Here is a 22,755-nt window from a genome sequence, read left to right on the forward strand (position 1 = left end):
TTGCAAAATTTTATAACAAACTATTAAAACATGATTTTTTTTTTTTTTTTTTTGCATCTTTTTTTGTTTGTTTAGCAAAAAATAAAACTCCGAGCTGTAATTAAATACCACCAAAAGAAAGCTCTATTTGTGGGAAAAAAATGATAAAAATTTCATTTGGGTACAGTGTTGTATGCCCGCGCAATTGTCATTCAAAGTGTATCAGCGCTGAAAGCTGAAAATTGGTCTGGGACTGAGGGGGGTTTAAGTGCCCAGTAAGCAAGTGGTTAATCAATTTATTATTATTATTACTGCTGTTTCTACTGCTGCTCGCAGATGCTTGTTTGCCTGTTTTCCTGGCATCGGGGGCGGGGACCGCAGCTCTGCTTTTTGCGGCTGCTCCTGGGGCTGGATACAGCGAGTGTTCGCCTTGTGTGTTGCGCCATGTCGTGTCTGCCCTCCTGGAGAGACAGCTGATTCGGGCGGCGGAGTGAAGCTGCGCTGGACGCTGTTGCTGGGATTCTGAGTTTGAGTTCGGTTGTGAGTTTATGGTAACTGAGTTTATGGTACAACAAAAAATGCCACTTCCTGCATTGCTAGGAACGCACTTATTATTGTGGGGGGGGGGGGTGTGGGGTGGGACCGCTATTGGTACTTGCCTCACCTGCCCCTCCCAGTGAATAGACTGTTCCTTATTGCTGTATGGCTCCAGTTAAATTCTTGACTTGGAACGTCAGGGGACTCCGGGATAAGCTTAAGCGCACAGCAGTTTTTACTTGTCTTAAGACATATAGGGCCGACATAATAGCGCTGATAGAAACACATGTTACTGGCCAACTTCAGTTGGCTCTTAGGCGACCCTGGGTTGGATGGGCGTATCACGCGACCCACACTCCCTACTCCCGGGGTGTGTCACTGCTGATTGCCAAAACACTGCCATTTCACCTGATTGATATGCATACTGATCCCCAGGGGAGATTTATTTTTTTGCATTGTACTGTACATGGTAGACGTTGCCTCCTCCTGGCCCTGTACATACCACCTCCGTACTCTGCTAGCCTGGTGACTGAGGGATTAGCTTTTATGGCCCAATATCCGGGCACCCCTGCCATTTGGCTTGGGGACTTCAACCTTGCCCTTGACCCGAGTATAGACAGGCTGCACGGAGGTTCTGCCCCCGCGGCCCAGATGGGATCTAGGCTGAGTCGCACCCTTGGGGACTTCTCACTGACTGACGTGTGGCGACATAGACACCCCACGGCCCGAGCCTTTACGTGTTTCTCGGCCACACATTCCACTATGTCTCGCATTGACTACATTCTTGCGTCGGACATTCTCCTTCCCCAGCTGGAGGATGCGGGGTTTCACGCAAGATCTCTATCAGATCATGCTCCATGCTGGGCTACCTTTTCTGTGACCCAGCAGGTGGTTCCTCGCGCCTGGCGCCTCAACCCCTTTTGGCTGAAGGCACTGGGGGAGCAGGATGACTTAGCGGAGGAATGGCGTCGCTTTTTTGCTGTGAATAAAGGGACAGCGTCGGGTGGTATTGTATGGGAGACCTTTAAGATCTATGCGCGCTCTACTTTGACTCGGCGTATCAATACCTTGAAGGGCTCTTCCAAATTACTAGCTGATCAGGCAGTCGAGCAGCTGGAAGCTGCTACCTGTCGGTTTGTGGCGAACCCCACGGCAGAAGCTGCCTCGGCGCTTAGGCTCCAGACTAGGGTCCTAGATCATTTGCGCTTCGAACAGGCCAGACGCAAACATTTTTTCTCGCGGCAGCGCATCTTCGAGCAGGGCGAGAGGGCGGGCAAACTGCTGGCGTTCCTCGCCCATCAGGACGCGAGGCCGCCGGTGGTGGTGTCCTTAATGGACGAGAGTGGGGTACTTATTTCAGACCCTGCGACGGTAGCCGAAATGTTTAGGTCCTACTATGAGGATGTTTATGCTTCCCGGGTGGAGGCCACCTCACGGGAGACCCAGACGTTCTTACAAGAGGTCCTCTTCCCGCACCTCTCTGTGTCACAGGTTGCTGACTTAGAGGCCCCGTTCACTCTGGATGAAGTTGTGTTGGCGCTCTCCTCCCTGGCAGCGTCCAAGGCCCCGGGACAGGATGGCCTACCTCTAGATTTTTACCACAAGTACTCCGAGGTGCTAGCCCCCGAACTGCTAAATTTGTATACTTCCCTTTTTGACTCTGCCACTCTCCCAGACACTCTACGTCAAGCGACGATAGTGGTTATTCCGAAACCGGGTAAAAACCCACACCGCCCTGAGACATACCGCCCGATCTCGCTGCTTCAGGCGGATGTCAAAATTTTAGCCAAGATGTTAGCAACCCGCTTGAACTCTCACATTTTGTCCCTCATCCATCCGGATCAGACGGGATTCATGCCTGGCAAGAACACGGCAATGAACCTCCGTAGGCTCCACATGAATCTGCAGGCTTCCCATGAGCACGTGGGTACTAGAGTTGTGGTGGCGTTGGATGCGGCTAGGGCATTTGACTCGGTGGAGTGGGAATATTTGTGTGAGTGCCTTCGACGGTTCGGGTTTGGCCCTAATTTTTTGAAGTGGGTTAAAATTTTATACTATTCCCCGGAGGCGCGGGTGGCGGTGAACGGGTGGCTGTCGGGTCCCCTTCCTTTGGGGCGGGGGACCAGGCAGGGATGCCCGCTGTCCCCGCTCCTCTATGCCTTGGCGGCGGAGCCGCTGGCTATATCCCTTAGAACCAATGTCCACATCAGGGGCCTTAGGATAGGTACGTTAGTGGAAACAGTTAGCTTATACGCTGACGACATGCTCCTATACCTCGAAGATGAGGGGCCATCGCTGAGGGCAGCACATTGTACTATCGAGGAATTTGGCAAACATTCAGGTCTTACTATTAACTGGGCTAAGTCGCAGATCCTCCCTATTGATGCGTCTCCTCCGATGCATGATGCGGCCTCCCTTCCGCTGAGTAGAGTATCCTCTATTCAGTACTTGGGAATCCAGATCACGAGGGAGCCCTCCGACTGTATAGCCCATAATATTCAACCCCTGATTTCATATTTGAAGAGTAAAACCCAATCCTGGGCAAGGCTCCCCCTTGGGGTGATGGGCAGGATTAATCTAATTAAAATGATTCTGCTACCCAAATTCTTATACAAATTCTGGCACTCCTCCGTTTTAATCCCTCTTAAGTATTTTAAAACCTTGGATTCTATCCTTAATTCCTTCGTCTGGGGCTCTGGACGACACAAATTAGCCTGGAATACATTGAAAAACCCAACTGACCTGGGGGGAGCCGCACTGCCTGACTTCCATGCATACTATATTGCTGCCCAACTTTCCCATTTCTTTCACCTTCATAAAACAGATGCCCCTAGATATAGTACTTTGATTTGCAGAGTGCCTCATGGCCATGCTCACTCCCCCCTGCAGGTTCTGTTTCGGGGTAGGGAGACTACTAGGCGTGTGGGGGGGGGGCGCCCCTCTGCTTCTTCAGCACCGGCGGGTGTGGGGGATTGCCCTTAGGATGGTGGGGGCGGATTGGGTACATTCCCACACGCCCTTGTGGCGCAATCCCTGCCTGGGGGAGCTTCGGGAACTACCCGGGGCGGGTCTCTGGGCCGCCAGGGGGTGGTGTACCTGTACCAGGTCGTCACCCCGCGGGGGGTGCGCAGTTTTCAGGCGTTGCAAGGGGAGTTTGGGATCCCTTCGCATATGGTGTTTCGATATGCGCAGCTGTCTCACGCCCTTGGGGCCCAATTCGGGGAGGGGTTCCCTGTTCCTCAGGAACTGTCACTGGTGGGCATTCTTATTGGTGAGGAGTCCTCCAAACTGATCTCCACTTTATATAGGTCACTTCGACGCCGTTCTGAGTCCAGGCTGGCTGAGGTAGCTAAACACAGGTGGGAAGAGAAACTGGGCCCGCTCGAGACTGAGGAATGGGAGGAGGTGTTGGATAATGTTAAACTGACTTCTCCCAAGATGTCCGACAGGCTGACTCAATTGTACATTGTGCACAAATCTTATCTTACTCCCGTGCGTATTTGTAGATATAAACCTACTCAAGACCCGGGGTGCCCGCGCTGTAGGACTGTCCCATGCTCCTTCTATCACTTGCTGTGGTCATGTCCACATGTTCAGACCTTCTGGCAGCAAGTTATTCAATTCCTTCATGATCGTATGGGTTCCCCGCTTCAGGTGGACCCTAAAACCTGCATCCTGGGTCTGCTGCCAGTCCCTATGACCGACCCTTCCCATGCGGTTTTTGTACAGGAAACTCTATTCAGCGCTAGAAAGGTAATTGCCAGGTGTTGGATGCGGTCCGAGGCCCCGACGTTTGGGGCTTGGGTAGCTGAGGTAAATTTAACGCTGCCCATGAAAAAAGTCATTTACGCGCATAGGGGGTGCCCCAACAAATTTAATAAGATATGGGATCGCTGGCTTACTAACCCAGACACTTGTGTGGACTAGCCCCCCCTGGGCGGGGTGGTGCAGGGTGAGGTGTGTTCTCTTGGCCTGGTTCAGGGGACTGGATGTGGTGCTTATCAACGTCGCAGCAGATACTGGGTATGACCAAGATGGGATACTAGAGGAGCCTCTTACCCTATTTGTATTGAGCGGATTGACTCTATGCGGTCTGTCTCCTTATCAGCACCAGGGATGGGTGGGTACTCTGGATGTGTTTATATGAGTTACTGTCTTATTGATACAATATGCCATACAGTGCAAGTGCTCTGTTATTCTGCTGCCGTTCTACCGGATCTGATCTGTATTTCTATACATCACTGTACTGATTTTGAAGTTTGTTGTCCTGTCCTGCTGGATGTACCTATGATGTCGAAATTTTTTCCTTCTTTTTTCCTGTCTACTGGCTTGTATACCAATAAACTCGTTGTTTTAAAAAAAAAAAAAAAAAAAGGGTTTTGATAAACATAACCTATCGAGACACTATGCGAAGTTTCATAAAAAAGACCCCTCATCTTTATTAATTTGTGGTATTCAAAAATACAAGCCCCATTGGAGAGGTGATAATAAAATTATTAGGATTAGCCAATCTGAATCCCGATGGATTCATGAATTATGCACTTTAACAGCTTTTGGACATAACGTTGACTTTGATCTTAATTGTTTTATTTCTAATTATTAATTCAAGATTTTTGTGCATTTTATTAATATTAATGAATTTTTTTATATTTTTCTATATATACTTATATATATATAGATAGCATTGGGGTTAGATGTACTTCACTGATGAGGGGTTTTGTCCTCTCCCCCCTCCCCCTCCTGTTTTTTTTTTTCCGGTATTAATTTCCCAATTGATTGGTCCAGTCAAAACCAACGTTATGGCCAGTTATGAGATAGTTAAAATATAGCTATGGTATAGTTGTCCTTTTTTTCATAATATTGCTATGTATTTGAATGACTAGATGAACACAGTTAGCATTGCCTGTATAAAATGATGTAGTATGGCATTTAACCACAAGATGGCAGTGTCTTTGGAGCGATATATTTAGAATGTTATTTTACACTTATTTATGTGGAGAAAGTTATAACAATTACTTTGTGATTTTTAGTAATGTTATTAGTAGATGTGGAAGTAATTTGAATATGCTTTTATTTTCAAGTTGTATCAGGAAGCTAGTAGTATTAAGGTATGGGGCGGTTGTTGTTTTGAGTTGCTATAGCCGCCCGCCCTATTTAAACTTCATCAACACCTGACTCCTTGACCCTTTGAAAAAGTCACGTGTCTGTGACGCAACGTGTCAGGGAGGAGCCAGGTGTCACGATCGTCACTTCCGGTCGCGGCCAAGACCGAAAGTTCCCTTTTTTACAAGCGCAAGATTCCGTTTTTTAATGTGAGTGGATATTTTACATTATTTTATTAAAGTTTACATTTCTACACATGAGAGTCCCCTTTCTTTCCCCCATGATCGTTGGTATTTTGGATTTTAATGTGAGGCCGAACGAATCATCTATAAGGAGCCAAATCAGCAATTTCCCCTACAAGTGTGTTGGACCCTGAGGGGTCTTGTATTGAGGTGAGAGGCTGGGGGAAACGGGGGGTGCTCTGGTGGAGCACTGAAGGTGGACTGTCTCTCTCTTTTTGTGAAGCATGTCTGCATCTGTGACAACACTGCATGACTATTAGATATACTGTCACATTTGGATATCGAGCTACTGAATAGCACTGGAACATTTGTTTGATCACCTGTATTTGCACATGGACTTTTTTATTTTTATTTTTTTCTTCTTCTTTTTTAGCCATTTTTGTATTGTGATTCAGTCACATATTGTTTGCGATATTTGCACATTTCATGTCATTTGGATGTATCACTTTTTATATATGTGATTTTGCACTTTTTAAATATTATACACTACTGTGTTTTGCACGTTTATGGATGCACAGTGTTTTTACATTTGCACATTTATGTACGTATTTATTACAGTTATTGATTTGTGTCACATAATAGATGGTGTATTTTAAAAGGCAGAGCTACATACCTTTTTTTACATATATATATATATATATATATATATTTATATTTATTAACCACATGCCCTCTGGCAGATTTACTCCCCTTCATGACCAGATCACGTTTTTCAATACGGCACTGCACTACTTATTTTAACTGACAATTGCGTGGTCATGCAACGCTGTATGCAAATAAAATGTATGTCTTTTTTTGCCACATAAATAGAGCTTTCTTTTGGTGGGATTTGATCAACTCTGCAGTTTTACATTTTTTTGCACTATATACAAAAAGAGACTAAATGAAGGAAATCAGCAGAGCTTCCTCTCATTTCAGAGCTTCCCCTTAAATCTAGAACAAGTGGACTTGCAGGGCACAGTATATTTGCCGTTAATAAATCAACCTCATTGTGTCTGCAATAAAATTTCTGCCTGCTCATATTTTTTTTTTTAAAGAGGAGTTCCAGCCTGTATAAATAAAAAAAAAATGAAAAGTCAGGAACAGGGTTGCCATCCTCCTACAGTATTTTTTACTGACAAAACATGGAAAATTTACTGGCGGAGCACATTTTTTACTGGCATAAGAAATTACAGAACTCCTATTGAAAACTAAAACAGTGAATATTTGAACAGTATAAACATATATGAAAACACTGACAATACCTATACCAAAGTCATTTGCTTGATTTACACTTAAAAAGTCAACACAGCATGAAAATATCAGCCCCTGATATATAGGCCTCTTTCACGCGACTGATACGCTCAAGTCCGCCTTTTTTCAGGTGGACCTGAACGGATGCTCCATAGAGGTCTATGGAGCGTCGGATGTCAGCGGTGACATGTCCGATGACGTCCGACCCGCTCCGATCTGAAAAAGTCTGAGGATCGGATCGGGTGACGATGGACTCTGCGGTCCGTCCTCATCCGATCCCCTATAGGGTCAGAGCGGTGCTCGGACAGGTCCGTCCCTGCACGGTGTGCAGAGACAAACCTGTCCTCTGCCTGCTCAGTGGGGATCGACGGAGCGATCCCCGCTGAGCAAGCGGATGTCCACGGGGCAGATCAGCGCGGATCCGTTCCGTGTGAAAGAGCCGTTACTGGTAGTTATAAAAAAATCACAGATTTTTACAAACTGTCAGTAAATTTACTGGCGTTTGACAACCCTAGTCAGGAGCTACAAATAGTGTAGCTCATGAATGTTAACCACTTAAGCCCCAGACCACTTTTTGCGATTCGGCACTGCGTCTCTTTAACTGACAATTGCGCGGTCGTGCGACATGGCTCCCAAACAAAATTGACGTCCTTTTTTCCCCACAAATAGAGATTTCTTTTGGTGGTATTTGATCACCTCTGTGGTTTTTATTTTTTGCGCTATAAACAAAAAAAGAGCAACAATTTTGAAAAAAAAGCATTATATTTTACATTTTGTTATAATATAAAAAATATTTTTTTTCCTCAGTTTAGGCCAATATGTATTCTTCTACATATTTTTGGTAAAGAAAATCACAATAAGTGTTAACTAATTGGTTTGCGCAAAAGTTATAGCGTTTACAAAATAGTGGACAGTTTTATGGCATTTTTTTTAATAATTTTTTTTTTTTTACTAGTAATGGCGGGGGTCAGCGATTTTTATCGTGACTGTGACATTACAGCAGACACATTGGACATTTTTGACACCATTGTCATTTATACAGCAATCAGTGCTATACAAATGCACTGATTCCTGTCTAAATGACACTGACAGTGAAGGGGTTAATAGCTAGGTGGCAGTGTAGGGGTTAAGTGTGTCCTGGGGCGAGTTTCTAACTGTGGGGCGGTGTGGCTGTGTGTGACACGTCACTGATCACTCCTCCCGATCACAGGGAGAAGAGATCAGTGACACTGTCACTAGGCAGAACAGGTAGATGCTTGTTTACATTAGCATCTCCCAGTTCTTCCTTCCCGTGAGACTATCGCGGGTATCCCTGCGGTGATCGAGTCCACGGGACTTGTGATCCGACTCACGGAGGTCTCAGCCAGCATGCACGCGATGGCGGCATGCACATGATGGCGTGGCCCCAAATTTAAAGGGACGTACAGGTATGCCCATTTGCCCATCCATGCCATTCTGCCAAAGTACATCAGCATGCGCCAGTTGGGAAGTGGTTAATATAAGGATACTTACCTGTAGTGGTATCCCGTGATGTCGGCACCCCTAGCCGATTTGTCCATCAGCTTTGGGTGCAGGAGCGGCATCCTTATAAGGGAAATAGGAAGTGTAGCCCTGCAGCTTCCCAGCCTGTTTCCTACTGTGCATGTGCGAGTTGCGCTGCCCTTATTGAAAGGTCCCACTCTCTTCTGGGACTTGTGTCTCCCAGAAGACAGCAGGGGGCGTAAAATTCAGTAGATCAACGCAATCAATGTGCAGCGATCTTATCCGGGAAGAGGGAGCGGGTACCTGGTTTTGACAAAAAGTGCCAAATATGGCAGTGGGGGTGGGGGGGGGGGGGGCTGGTGTGAACAAGCAGAGCTTCCACTTTTGGGCTGAGCTCCACTTTAGACTTCAGTTCCAGTTTTAATTTGAGTATCGCTTAGGCTGACTTCACATTTGCGTGTCTGTTGTTTTCTGTGTTCTTTTGTTATTACCTTGGACAGGTATGTTTGTCATGCGTTGACGTGTGCTGAAACTCCCATGAAAGGCTCATCAAAAGCATCAGTGGATTCAAAACTCGGAATGTTTTCAGCCAATGCGTGTCAAGGCACTGCACAGATCTGAATTGGCAGAATCCTGGCTTGTTTACACTCGTGTTGCTCTCTGAAGAGCGATCAGTATTGGATTGATCTTTGGAGGGTGTTTAACAGGTGTTGAGGAGGCATTATGTTGCCTGTTTTACCCCCTAAAAACCCCACCACCCCATTCAGTTGATTGAGTCTCATCTGTCAGTCGCTGTTGGCCGCCATGAGCGACAGTGCGGATAAATTTGGTTGCGCCGCAGTGGAAAGCATTGTGGCCATATGTACACCCCAATCCATTGCCTTTGCAGGTAGTAACGCTGCTCAGGTGTGTGTGTTTACAGTCCCCTAAATTCAAAGTGTAAATTTGCATTGCAAGTAGGGGGAAATAGTCCCCATCAACTCAAAACAACATGTCCATCTAAAGTCTAGTACACACTACTCATTTTTTCTTTCAGGGCTGAACAAAAAAAAACTGACAGCTCCAGAGGAGCCGATGTACTAACTAAGAGATGTTAGTACAGCTATCTCCCCTACTGTGCTATTGTGTTCTGACAGGGGGGACTGCCATGTCCCTTTAATAGAAGCTGGCCGCCTTCTGTTGGCTGCAGTACACGGGCAGAGCTTCTGGCGGTTTCTAGTGGACCAAGCGATGCTGCCCACCATTCAGCCCATGTGTACGGGCTTTAGACTCTTCTGTCTTACAGGGTGATGGTACATTATTATTATTATAATACATATTATTATATATATTTATATATATGAGATCTTGTACAATATATATAGTACATGATCTCACTGCAGAGTTGTCACGTTATAGGAAGTAGAAAAATATATGATCAATTGACAGGATCAACAGGTAACAGAAATACAATATATTGTCAAAAGTATTGTGACAGCTGCCTTTACACGCACATTAACTTGCTTTTTTTTTTTTTTTCAAATAGCAATTTTTATTAGTCGTCATTGATTTTCAACAAAGGAAAAAGCGTAACGTGAACGTACATGAACAAAAGCAAAATGTACACGACGGAAGTCCATTTAAGGTAGGAGCAAAATACAACAACCATAGTCATTGATACTACCGAAAATGTTACCGCACATGAACTTTAATGGCCTCCCAGTCTAAGGCTGGATTCACACCTACGCATTTTTATGTGCTTTTTGCATTTTGCTGATTTGCACTACAGATCGTGTTCCATAGGAAACCATGTTATATGGACTCTAGGGCAAATCTGCAAAATGCAAAAAGCACTAAAACTGTATAGGTGTGAATCCAGCCTTAGTCTGCAGGGTTCAGTATTGGGTTGGCCCACCCTTTGCAGTTATAACAGCTTCAACTCTTCTGGGAAGGCTGTCCACAAGGTTTAGGTGTGTGTCTATGGAAATGTTGGACCATTCTTCCAGAAGTGCGTTTGTGAGGTCAGGCACTGATGTTGGACGAGAAGGCCTGGAGTGCAGTCTCACCTCTAATATATCCCAAAGGTGTTCTATCGGGTTGAGGTCAGGACTCTGTGTAGTCCAGTCAAGTTCCTCCACCCCAAACTCACTCATGCATGTCTTTATGGACCTTGCTTTTTGCACTGGTCCAAATCATTTGGTAGAGGTGGGGGTTATGGTGTGGGGTTGTTTTTCAGGAGTTGGGATTGGCCTCTTAGTTCCAGTGAAGGAATCTCTTAAGGCGTGAGCATACCAAGACATTTTGGACAATTTCTGCTCCCAGCTTTGTGGGAACAGTTTGAGGATGGCCCTTTCCTGTTCCAACTTGTCTGTGCACCAGTGCACAAACTTGACTGGCCTGCACAGAGTCCTGACCTCAACCTGATAGAACACCTTTGGGATGAATTAGAGTGGAGACTGCGAGCCAGGCCTTCTCATCCAACATCAGTGCCTGACCTCACAAATGCTCTTCTGGAAAAATGGTCAAACATTCCCATAGACACACTTCTAAACCTTGTGCTCAGCCTTCCCAGAAGACTTGAAGCTGTTATAGCTGCAAAGGGTGGGCAATGCAATACTGAACCCTACGGACTAAGACTGGGATGTCATTAAATGTCATGTGTGTGTAAAGGCAGGCGCCCCAATGCCTTTACACACAGTTTATTCTGGGAACTCAGAAACAAATGCTGTTAATTCTGGAAATAGACGGCATCATGTATAGCATTTTTTATTTCAGTCATAGTTTCATTCATAGCTTTTACAAAGAAAACATTCTGACTGGGTTCTCTCTCCCTAACGAGCATACGTGTCATCACTCCATTCATTCCTATAGATGATCTGTACAGTACTCTTGGTAGCCACCAGTCACCCAGCAGAGTAGGAATCAGGGTGGATATAAATAAATGATTTTATTTTTTTATCTGATTTTTTTTTTTGATTTTTTTTTATCAATTTTTTTAATAAAATGCTTTTGGGGTAAAAATCTATCTAAAGATAAATTTCTATTTAGGATGCATTAATAATTTAGTTTATTCAGCATGAAATGGAGCTTAGTTATGTAACATGAGGCTGTATATTCTGCAATATTTACATTTTTTGATAAACTCATTCAATGAATCCAAGCTCTGCAAGCTGAGATAACAGGCACTGCATTGATGTATTCACAGTAACCAGGCGATAAAACAAAATTCAGGAATATTCCTTTATCCCATTATTTTGCAAATCTATGTACACTACAAACTGTATGATTGAATAGGCTCAGATATCACTGATTTACTAACCTGACAGCTTATTATTCTAAATAAGAAACCTTCATTTTGTTTGCAAATATTAAAGATTCTAACTACCAATAAGTCCTTACGTTTAAAGAGCACCTGTCACTTCAGATCCATCATGGCAGCACTTGTTAGCGGGCATCCACTCACCTGCTGCCACCACGTCCCTCACCTTGTTGTGTCACTGCCACATCACCAGCTGTCCCATTAAAGTGAATGGGACTGTCGGTGAGTCAACAGCGGGTCAGAGGAGGAGCCACTGCGGGACAGAGATGACAGTTGCTGTTTAACCACTTGACATCCGTGCTATGGCCGAATGACGGCCACAGTGAATTCAAATCCACCCTGGTAGGAATCATCCATAGTAATGAATAGGGCCCCTGGGTGCATGCATGGTAGGAAGAGGACCTGGATGAGACACTTTCCTTGCAAAGGCTCTGTAGTGCCAATCAGGACTTACCAATGAGGACCATGGAAGTCGGAAGAATGGAAATTTACTAGGAAGACTGCAATTAATGAGATGGTTCTAAAGTTGTCCTTTAAGCAGGAAGTCTGAGCAACAAATAGTTTTCTGTGTTCTTTCTTTTTTATGTATTCTTTATTAAGGCCCCAATCAAATCTGATTACGTAGATTCATGCAGATTTATCCTATTCAAATTCAATGGGTGTGTCTGAATATGCGCTGCACAAGTATTTATGTGCATTTTTCAAGCATTTCTCTGCCTAACAACTAGGCTCCTTCTCCTCCTCCTGAAGCTTATAATACATATAAAAAATGCTTCAAAAACGTGTATATATGCGTTAAAACATACCAAAAATTCACTGGCAAATCTCTGGCAAAAATACGCTCTGCTCAGGTGTGAATGCAGCCTTGATGTATAATTAAAGACTTTTTTTTTTTTTTTGGATAGTGTGGAGAGCAGGCATGTACCGGCCATCGGAACTACTGGGAGTTTCCCGGTGGGCCGATGGCTCAGTGGGCCACTCTGATGTAAGGGGGCTGGTGATGGGACACTCTGATGTAAGGGGGCTGGTAATGGGACACTTTGATGTAAGGGGGTGCTGATGGAACACTCTGATGTAAGGGGGCTGCTGATGGGACACTCTGATGTTAGGGTGTGCTGATGGGACACTCTGATGTAAGGGGGCTGGTAATGGGACACTCTGATGTAAGGGGGTGCTGATGGGACACTCTGATGTAAGGGGGTGCTGATGGGACACTCTGATGTAAGGGGGTGCTGATGGGACTCTCTGATGTAAGGGGGTGCTGATGGGACTCTCTGATGTAAGGGGGTGCTGATGGGACTCTCTGATGTTAGGGAGTGCTGATGGGACACTCTGATGTAAGGGGGCTGGTGATGGGACACTCTGATGTAAGGGGGCTGCTGATGGGACACTCTGATGTAAGGGGGCTGCTGATGGGACACTCTGATGTATGGAGGTGCTGTTAATGGGACACTCTGATGTAAGGGGGCTGGTAATGGGACACTCTTATGTAAGGGGGCTGGTGATGGGACTCTCTGATGTTAGGGGGTGCTGATGGGACACTCTGATGTAAGGGGGTGCTGATGGGACACTCTGATGTTAGGGAGTGCTGATGGGCCACTCTGATGTAAGGGGGCTGGTGATGGGCCACTCTGATGTAAGGGGGCTGGTGATGGGACACTCTGATGTAAGGGGGGTGCTGATGGGACACTCTGATGTAAGGGGGCTGCTGATGGGACACTCTGATGTAAGGGGGCTGCTGATGGGACACTCTGATGTAAGGGGGCTGCTGATGGGACACTCTGATGTATGGAGGTGCTGGTAATGGGACACTCTGATGTAAGGGGGCTGGTAATGGGACACTCTGATGTAAGGGGGCTGGTAATGGGACACTCTGATGTAAGGGGGTGCTGATGGGACACTCTGATGTAAGGGGGCTGCTGATGGGACACTCTGATGTTAGGGTGTGCTGATGGGACACTCTGATGTAAGGGGGCTGGTAATGGGACACTCTGATGTAAGGGGGCTGGTAATGGGACACTCTGATGTAAGGGGGTGCTGATGGGACACTCTCATGTAAGGGGGTGCTGATGGGACACTCTGATGTAAGGGGGTGCTGATGGGACTCTCTGATGTAAGGGGGTGCTGATGGGACTCTCTGATGTTAGGGAGTGCTGATGGGACACTCTGATGTAAGGGGGCTGGTGATGGGACACTCTGATGTAAGGGGTGCTGATGGGACTCTCTGATGTTAGGGGGTGCTGATGGGACACTCTGATGTTAGGGTGTGCTGATGGGACACTGATGTAATGGGGCTGGTAATGGGACACTCTGATGTAAGGGGACTGGTAATGGAACACTCTGATGTAAGGGGGTGCTGATGGGACACTCTGATATAAGTTGGTGCTGATGGGACTCTCTGATGTAAGGGGGTGCTGATGGGACTCTCTGATTTAAGGGGGTGCTGATGGGACTCTCTGATGTAAGGGGGCTGGTGAAGGGACACTCTGATGTAAGGGGGTGCTGATGGGACTCTCTGATGTTAGGGAGTGCTGATGGGACACTCTTATGTAAGGGGGCTGCTGATGGGACACTCTGATGTAAGGGGGTGCTGATGGAACACTCTGATGTAAGGGGGCTGCTGATGGGACACTCTGATGTTAGGGTGTGCTGATGGGACACTCTGATGTAAGGGGGCTGGTAATGGGACACTCTGATGTAAGGGGGTGCTGATGGGACACTCTGATGTAAGGGGGTGCTGATGGGACACTCTGATGTAAGGGGGTGCTGATGGGACTCTCTGATGTAAGGGGGTGCTGATGGGACTCTCTGATGTTAGGGAGTGCTGATGGGACACTCTGATGTAAGGGGGCTGGTGATGGGACACTCTGATGTAAGGGGGCTGCTGATGGGACACTCTGATGTAAGGGGGCTGCTGATGGGACACTCTGATGTATGGAGGTGCTGTTAATGGGACACTCTGATGTAAGGGGGCTGGTAATGGGACACTCTGATGTTAGGGGGTGCTGATGGGACACTCTGATGTAAGGGGGTGCTGATGGGACACTCTGATGTTAGGGAGTGCTGATGGGCCACTCTGATGTAAGGGGGCTGGTGATGGGCCACTCTGATGTAAGGGGGCTGGTGATGGGACACTCTGATGTAAGGGGGCTGCTGATGGGACACTCTGATGTAAGGGGGGTGCTGATGGGACACTCTGATGTAAGGGGCTGCTGATGGGACACTCTGATGTAAGGGGGCTGCTGATGGGACACTCTGATGTATGGAGGTGCTGATAATGGGACACTCTGATGTAAGGGGGCTGGTAATGGGACACTCTGATGTAAGGGGGCTGGTAATGGGACACTCTGATGTAAGGGGGTGCTGATGGGACACTCTGATGTAAGGGGGCTGCTGATGGGACACTCTGATGTTAGGGTGTGCTGATGGGACTCTCTGATGTTAGGGGGTGCTGATGGGACACTCTGATGTTAGGGTGTGCTGATGGGACACTGATGTAATGGGGCTGGTAATGGGACACTCTGATGTAAGGGGACTGGTAATGGAACACTCTGATGTAAGGGGGTGCTGATGGGACACTCTGATGTAAGTTGGTGCTGATGGGACTCTTTGATGTAAGGGGGTGCTGATGGGACTCTCTGATTTAAGGGGGTGCTGATGGGACTCTCTGATGTAAGGGGGCTGGTGATGGGACACTCTGATGTAAGGGGGTGCTGATGGGACTCTCTGATGTTAGGGAGTGCTGATGGGACACTCTTATGTAAGGGGGCTGCTGATGGGACACTCTGATGTAAGGGGGCTGCTGATGGGACACTCTGATGTAAGGGGGCTGCTGATGGGACACTCTTATGTAAGGGGGCTGGTAATGGGACACTCTGATGTAAGGGGGCTGGTAATGGGACACTCTGATGTAAGGGGGCTGGTGATGGGACACTCTGATGTAAAGGGGTGCTGATGGGACTCTCTGATGTTAGGGGGTGCTGATGGGACACTCTGATGTTAGGGAGTGCTGATGGGACTCTGATGTTAGAGAGTGCTGATGGGACACTCTGATGTAAGGGGGCTGGTGATGGGACACTCTGATGTAAGGGGGTGCTGATGGGACTCTCTGATGTTAGGGGGCGCTGATGGGACTCTCTGATGTTAGGGAGTACTGATGGGACACTCTTATGTAAGGGGGCTGGTGATGGGACACTCTGATGTAAGGGGTGATAATGGGACACTCTGTTGTAAGGGGGTGCTGATGGGACACACTGATGTTAGGGGGCGCTGATGGGACACTCTGATGTTAGGGAGTGCTGATGGGACACTCTTATGTAAGGGGGCTGGTGATGGGACACTCTGATGTAAGGGGGTGCTGATGGGACTCTCTGATGTTAGGGTGTGCTGATGGGACACTCTGATGTAAGGGGGCTGGTAATGGGACACTCTGATGTAAGGGGGCTGGTAATGGGACACTCTGATGTAAGGGGGTGCTGATGGGACTCTCTGATGTTAGGGTGTGCTGATGGGACACTCTGATGTAAGGGGGCTGGTAATGGGACACTCTGATGTAAGGGGGCTGGTAATGGGACACTCTGATGTAAGGGGGTGCTGATGGAACACTCTGATGTAAGGGGGCTGCTGATGGGACATTCTGATGTACGGAGGTGCTGCTAATGGGACACTCTGATGTAAGGGGGCTGGTAATGGGACACTCTGATGTAAGGGGGCTGGTAATGGGACACTCTGATGTAAGGGGGCTGGTGATGGGACACTCTGATGTAAGGGGGTGCTGATGGGACTCTCTGATGTTAGGGGGTGCTGATGGGACACTCTGATGTTAGGGAGTGCTGATGGGACTCTCTGATATTAGGGAGTGCTGATGGGACACTCTGATGTAAGAGGGCTGGTGATGGGACACTTTGATGTAAGGGGGTGCTGATGGGACACTCTGATGTTAGGGGGTGCTGATGGGACACTCTGATGTTAGGGAGTGCTGATGGGACTCTCTGATGTTAGGGAGTGCTGATGGGACACTCTGATGTAAGGGGGCTGGTGATGGGACACTCTGATGTAAGGGGGTGCTGATGGGACTCTCTGATGTTAGGGGGCGCTGATGGGACTCTCTGATGTTAGGGAGTACTGATGGGACACTCTTATGTAAGGGGGCTGGTGATGAGACACTCTGATGTAAGGGGTGATGATGGGACACTCTGTTGTAAGGGGGTGCTGATGGGACACACTGATGTTAGGGGGCGCTGATGGGACTCTCTGATGTTAGGGAGTGCTGATGGGACACTCTCATGTAAGGGGGCTGGTGATGGGACACTCTGATGTAAGAGGGTGCTGATGGGACACTCTGATGTTAGGGGGTGCTGATGGGACACTCTGATGTTAGGGAGTGCTGATGGGACTCTCTGATGTTAGGGAGTGCTGATGGGACACTCTGATGTAAGGGGGCTGGTGATGGGGCACTCTGATGTAATGGGTGATGATGGGACACTCTGTTGTAAGGGGGTGCTGATGGGACACACTGATGTTAGGGAGTGCTGATGGGACACACTGATGTTAGGGAGTGCTGATGGGACACTCTGATGTTAGGGAGTGCTGATGGGACACTCTGATGTAAGGGGGCTGGTGATGGGACACTCTGATGTAAGGGGTGCTGATGGGACACTCTGATGTTAGGGTGTGCTGATGGGACACTGATGTAATGGGGCTGGTAATGGGACACTCTGATGTAAGGGGACTGGTAATGGAACACTCTGATGTAAGGGGGTGCTGATGGGACACTCTGATGTAAGTTGGTGCTGATGGGACTCTCTGATGTAAGGGGGTGCTGATGGGACTCTCTGATTTAAGGGGGTGCTGATGGGACTCTCTGATGTAAGGGGGCTGGTGATGGGACACTCTGATGTAAGGGGGTGCTGATGGGACTCTCTGATGTTAGGGAGTGCTGATGGGACACTCTTATGTAAGGGGGCTGCTGATGGGACACTCTGATGTAAGGGGGCTGCTGATGGGACACTCTGATGTAAGGGGGCTGCTGATGGGACACTCTTATGTAAGGGGGCTGGTAATGGGACACTCTGATGTAAGGGGGCTGGTAATGGGACACTCTGATGTAAGGGGGCTGGTAATGGGACACTCTGATGTAAGGGGGTGCTGATGGGACACTCTGATGTAAGGGGGCTGCTGATGAGACACTCTGATGTACGGAGGTGCTGGTAATGGGACACTCTGATGTAAGGGGGCTGGTAATGGGACACTCTGATGTAAGGGGGCTGGTAATGGGACACTCTGATGTAAGGGGGCTGGTGATGGGACACTCTGATGTAAGGGGGTGCTGATGGGACTCTCTGATGTTAGGGGGTGCTGATGGGACACTCTGATGTTAGGGAGTGCTGATGGGACTCTGATGTTAGGGAGTGCTGATGGGACACTCTGATGTAAGGGGGCTGGTGATGGGACACTCTGATGTAAGGGGGTGCTGATGGGACTCTCTGATGTTAGGGGGCGCTGATGGGACTCTCTGATGTTAGGGAGTACTGATGGGACACTCTTATGTAAGGGGGCTGGTGATGGGACACTCTGATGTAAGGGGTGATGATGGGACACTCTGTTGTAAGGGGGTGCTGATGGGACACACTGATGTTAGGGGGCGCTGATGGGACACTCTGATGTTAGGGAGTGCTGATGGGACACTCTTATGTAAGGGGGCTGGTGATGGGACACTCTGATGTAAGGGGGTGCTGATGGGACTCTCTGATGTTAGGGTGTGCTGATGGGACACTCTGATGTAAGGGGGCTGGTAATGGGACACTCTGATGTAAGGGGGCTGGTAATGGGACACTCTGATGTAAGGGGGTGCTGATGGGACTCTCTGATGTTAGGGTGTGCTGATGGGACACTCTGATGTAAGGGGGCTGGTAATGGGACACTCTGATGTAAGGGGGCTGGTAATGGGACACTCAGATGTAAGGGGGTGCTGATGGAACACTCTGATGTAAGGGGGCTGCTGATGGGACATTCTGATGTACGGAGGTGCTGGTAATGGGACACTCTGATGTAAGGGGGCTGGTAATGGGACACTCTGATGTAAGGGGGCTGGTAATGGGACACTCTGATGTAAGGGGGCTGGTGATGGGACACTCTGATGTAAGGGGGTGCTGATGGGACTCTCTGATGTTAGGGGGTGCTGATGGGACACTCTGATGTTAGGGAGTGCTGATGGGACTCTCTGATATTAGGGAGTGCTGATGGGACACTCTGATGTAAGGGGGCTGGTGATGGGACACTTTGATGTAAGGGGGTGCTGATGGGACACTCTGATGTTAGGGGGTGCTGATGGGACACTCTGATGTTAGGGAGTGCTGATGGGACTCTCTGATGTTAGGGAGTGCTGATGGGACACTCTGATGTAAGGGGGCTGGTGATGGGACACTCTGATGTAAGGGGGTGCTGATGGGACTCTCTGATGTTAGGGGGCGCTGATGGGACTCTCTGATGTTAGGGAGTACTGATGGGACACTCTTATGTAAGGGGGCTGGTGATGAGACACTCTGATGTAAGGGGTGATGATGGGACACTCTGTTGTAAGGGGGTGCTGATGGGACACACTGATGTTAGGGGGCGCTGATGGGACTCTCTGATGTTAGGGAGTGCTGATGGGACACTCTCATGTAAGGGGGCTGGTGATGGGACACTCTGATGTAAGAGGGTGCTGATGGGACACTCTGATGTTAGGGGGTGCTGATGGGACACTCTGATGTTAGGGAGTGCTGATGGGACTCTCTGATGTTAGGGAGTGCTGATGGGACACTCTGATGTAAGGGGGCTGGTGATGGGGCACTCTGATGTAATGGGTGATGATGGGACACTCTGTTGTAAGGGGGTGCTGATGGGACACACTGATGTTAGGGAGTGCTGATGGGACACACTGATGTTAGGGAGTGCTGATGGGACACTCTGATGTTAGGGAGTGCTGATGGGACACTCTGATGTAAGGGGGCTGGTGATGGGACACTCTGATGTAAGGGGTGCTGATGGGACTCTCTGATGTTAGGGGGTGCTGATGGGACACTCTGATGTTAGGGTGTGCTGATGGGACACTGATGTAATGGGGCTGGTAATGGGACACTCTGATGTAAGGGGACTGGTAATGGAACACTCTGATGTAAGGGGGTGCTGATGGGACACTCTGATGTAAGTTGGTGCTGATGGGACTCTCTGATGTAAGGGGGTGCTGATGGGACTCTCTGATGTAAGGGGGTGCTGATGGGACTCTCTGATGTTAGGGAGTGCTGATGGGACACTCTTATGTAAGGGGGCTGCTGATGGGACACTCTGATGTAAGGGGGCTGCTGATGGGACACTCTGATGTAAGGGGGCTGCTGATGGGACACTCTTATGTAAGGGGGCTGGTAATGGGACACTCTGATGTAAGGGGGCTGGTAATGGGACACTCTGATGTAAGGGGGCTGGTAATGGGACACTCTGATGTAAGGGGGTGCTGATGGGACACTCTGATGTAAGGGGGCTGCTGATGAGACACTCTGATGTACGGAGGTGCTGGTAATGGGACACTCTGATGTAAGGGGGCTGGTAATGGGACACTCTGATGTAAGGGGGCTGGTAATGGGACACTCTGATGTAAGGGGGCTGGTGATGGGACACTCTGATGTAAGGGGGTGCTGATGGGACTCTCTGATGTTAGGGGGTGCTGATGGGACACTCTGATGTTAGGGAGTGCTGATGGGACTCTGATGTTAGGGAGTGCTGATGGGACTCTGATGTTAGGGAGTGCTGATGGGACACTCTGATGTAAGGGGGCTGGTGATGGGACACTCTGATGTAAGGGGGTGCTGATGGGACTCTCTGATGTTAGGGGGCGCTGATGGGACTCTCTGATGTTAGGGAGTACTGATGGGACACTCTTATGTAAGGGGGCTGGTGATGGGACACTCTGATGTAAGGGGTGATGATGGGACACTCTGTTGTAAGGGGGTGCTGATGGGACACACTGATGTTAGGGGGCGCTGATGGGACACTCTGATGTTAGGGAGTGCTGATGGGACACTCTTATGTAAGGGGGCTGGTGATGGGACACTCTGATGTAAGGGGGTGCTGATGGGACTCTCTGATGTTAGGGTGTGCTGATGGGACACTCTGATGTAAGGGGGCTGGTAATGGGACACTCTGATGTAAGGGGGCTGGTAATGGGACACTCTGATGTAAGGGGGTGCTGATGGGACTCTCTGATGTTAGGGTGTGCTGATGGGACACTCTGATGTAAGGGGGCTGGTAATGGGACACTCTGATGTAAGGGGGCTGGTAATGGGACACTCAGATGTAAGGGGGTGCTGATGGAACACTCTGATGTAAGGGGGCTGCTGATGGGACATTCTGATGTACGGAGGTGCTGGTAATGGGACACTCTGATGTAAGGGGGCTGGTAATGGGACACTCTGATGTAAGGGGGCTGGTAATGGGACACTCTGATGTAAGGGGGCTGGTGATGGGACACTCTGATGTAAGGGGGTGCTGATGGGACTCTCTGATGTTAGGGGGTGCTGATGGGACACTCTGATGTTAGGGAGTGCTGATGGGACTCTCTGATATTAGGGAGTGCTGATGGGACACTCTGATGTAAGGGGGCTGGTGATGGGACACTTTGATGTAAGGGGGTGCTGATGGGACACTCTGATGTTAGGGGGTGCTGATGGGACACTCTGATGTTAGGGAGTGCTGATGGGACTCTCTGATGTTAGGGAGTGCTGATGGGACACTCTGATGTAAGGGGGCTGGTGATGGGACACTCTGATGTAAGGGGGTGCTGATGGGACTCTCTGATGTTAGGGGGCGCTGATGGGACTCTCTGATGTTAGGGAGTACTGATGGGACACTCTTATGTAAGGGGGCTGGTGATGAGACACTCTGATGTAAGGGGTGATGATGGGACACTCTTTTGTAAGGGGGTGCTGATGGGACACACTGATGTTAGGGGGCGCTGATGGGACTCTCTGATGTTAGGGAGTGCTGATGGGACACTCTCATGTAAGGGGGCTGGTGATGGGACACTCTGATGTAAGGGGGTGCTGATGGGACTCTCTGATGTTAGGGTGTGCTGATGGGACACTCTGATGTAAGGGGGCTGGTAATGGGACACTCTGATGTAAGGGGGCTGGTAATGGGACACTCTGATGTAAGGGGGCTGGTGATGGGACACTCTGATGTAAGGGGGTGCTGATGGGACTCTCTGATGTTAGGGTGTGCTGATGGGACACTCTGATGTAAGGGGGCTGGTAATGGGACACTCTGATGTAAGGGGGCTGGTAATGGGACACTCTGATGTAAGGGGGTGCTGATGGAACACTCTGATGTAAGGGGGCTGGTGATGGGGCACTCTGATGTAATGGGTGATGATGGGACACTCTGATGTTAGGGAGTGCTGATGGGACTCTCTGATGTTAGGGAGTGCTGATGGGACACTCTGATGTAAGGGGGCTGGTGATGGGGCACTCTGATGTAATGGGTGATGATGGGACACTCTGTTGTAAGGGGGTGCTGATGGGACACACTGATGTTAGGGAGTGCTGATGGGACACTCAAAATGTAAGTGGGCCGGTCTGGATGAAGTCCAGGGCCAAATTTCTGTCCCAGTCCAGCCCTGGTGGAGAGGGATCAGATCTGTGACCCCGTTAGGGAGACTCACCCTCTACTTTCATTTTTAACCATTATCATCGAAAGTGAAGGTAAAAGGAAATCACTAATTTTGGGTTGACGCCGAAACAGGATTATCGGCACTAGTTCTGGTGACACCCAGGGATTCCCTTACTCAGAAGGGATTTCCTCTCAATTCCTGTATTTGGCATGGGATAGGATGTGAAAGGAAGTCTG

The 22,755-nt window shown here is 48.6% G+C and overlaps 1 protein-coding gene across 3 annotated transcripts in view; it reads left to right on the forward strand.

The window, feature by feature from the left end:
* Positions 1-22,755, forward strand: part of LOC143988917 (b(0,+)-type amino acid transporter 1-like) — a 401,901-nt gene that overhangs the window by 39,409 nt on the left and 339,737 nt on the right. For 2 of the 3 annotated variants that reach the window (XM_077488835.1, XM_077488836.1), the window contains exon 2: positions 10,102-10,200. The exons of the other annotated variant lie outside the window; for it this stretch is intronic. The gene's annotated coding sequence lies outside the window, so the exon portion shown is untranslated. The remainder of the gene's footprint in view (positions 1-10,101; positions 10,201-22,755) is intronic. 3 annotated transcript variants of the gene reach the window in all.

The sequence above is a fragment of the Lithobates pipiens genome, unplaced genomic scaffold (genome assembly GCF_037356315.1).
Source record: "Lithobates pipiens isolate NorthernLeopardFrog02 unplaced genomic scaffold, aLitPip1_a1.2 Scaffold_18, whole genome shotgun sequence".
Lineage (NCBI taxonomy): Eukaryota > Metazoa > Chordata > Amphibia > Anura > Ranidae > Lithobates > Lithobates pipiens.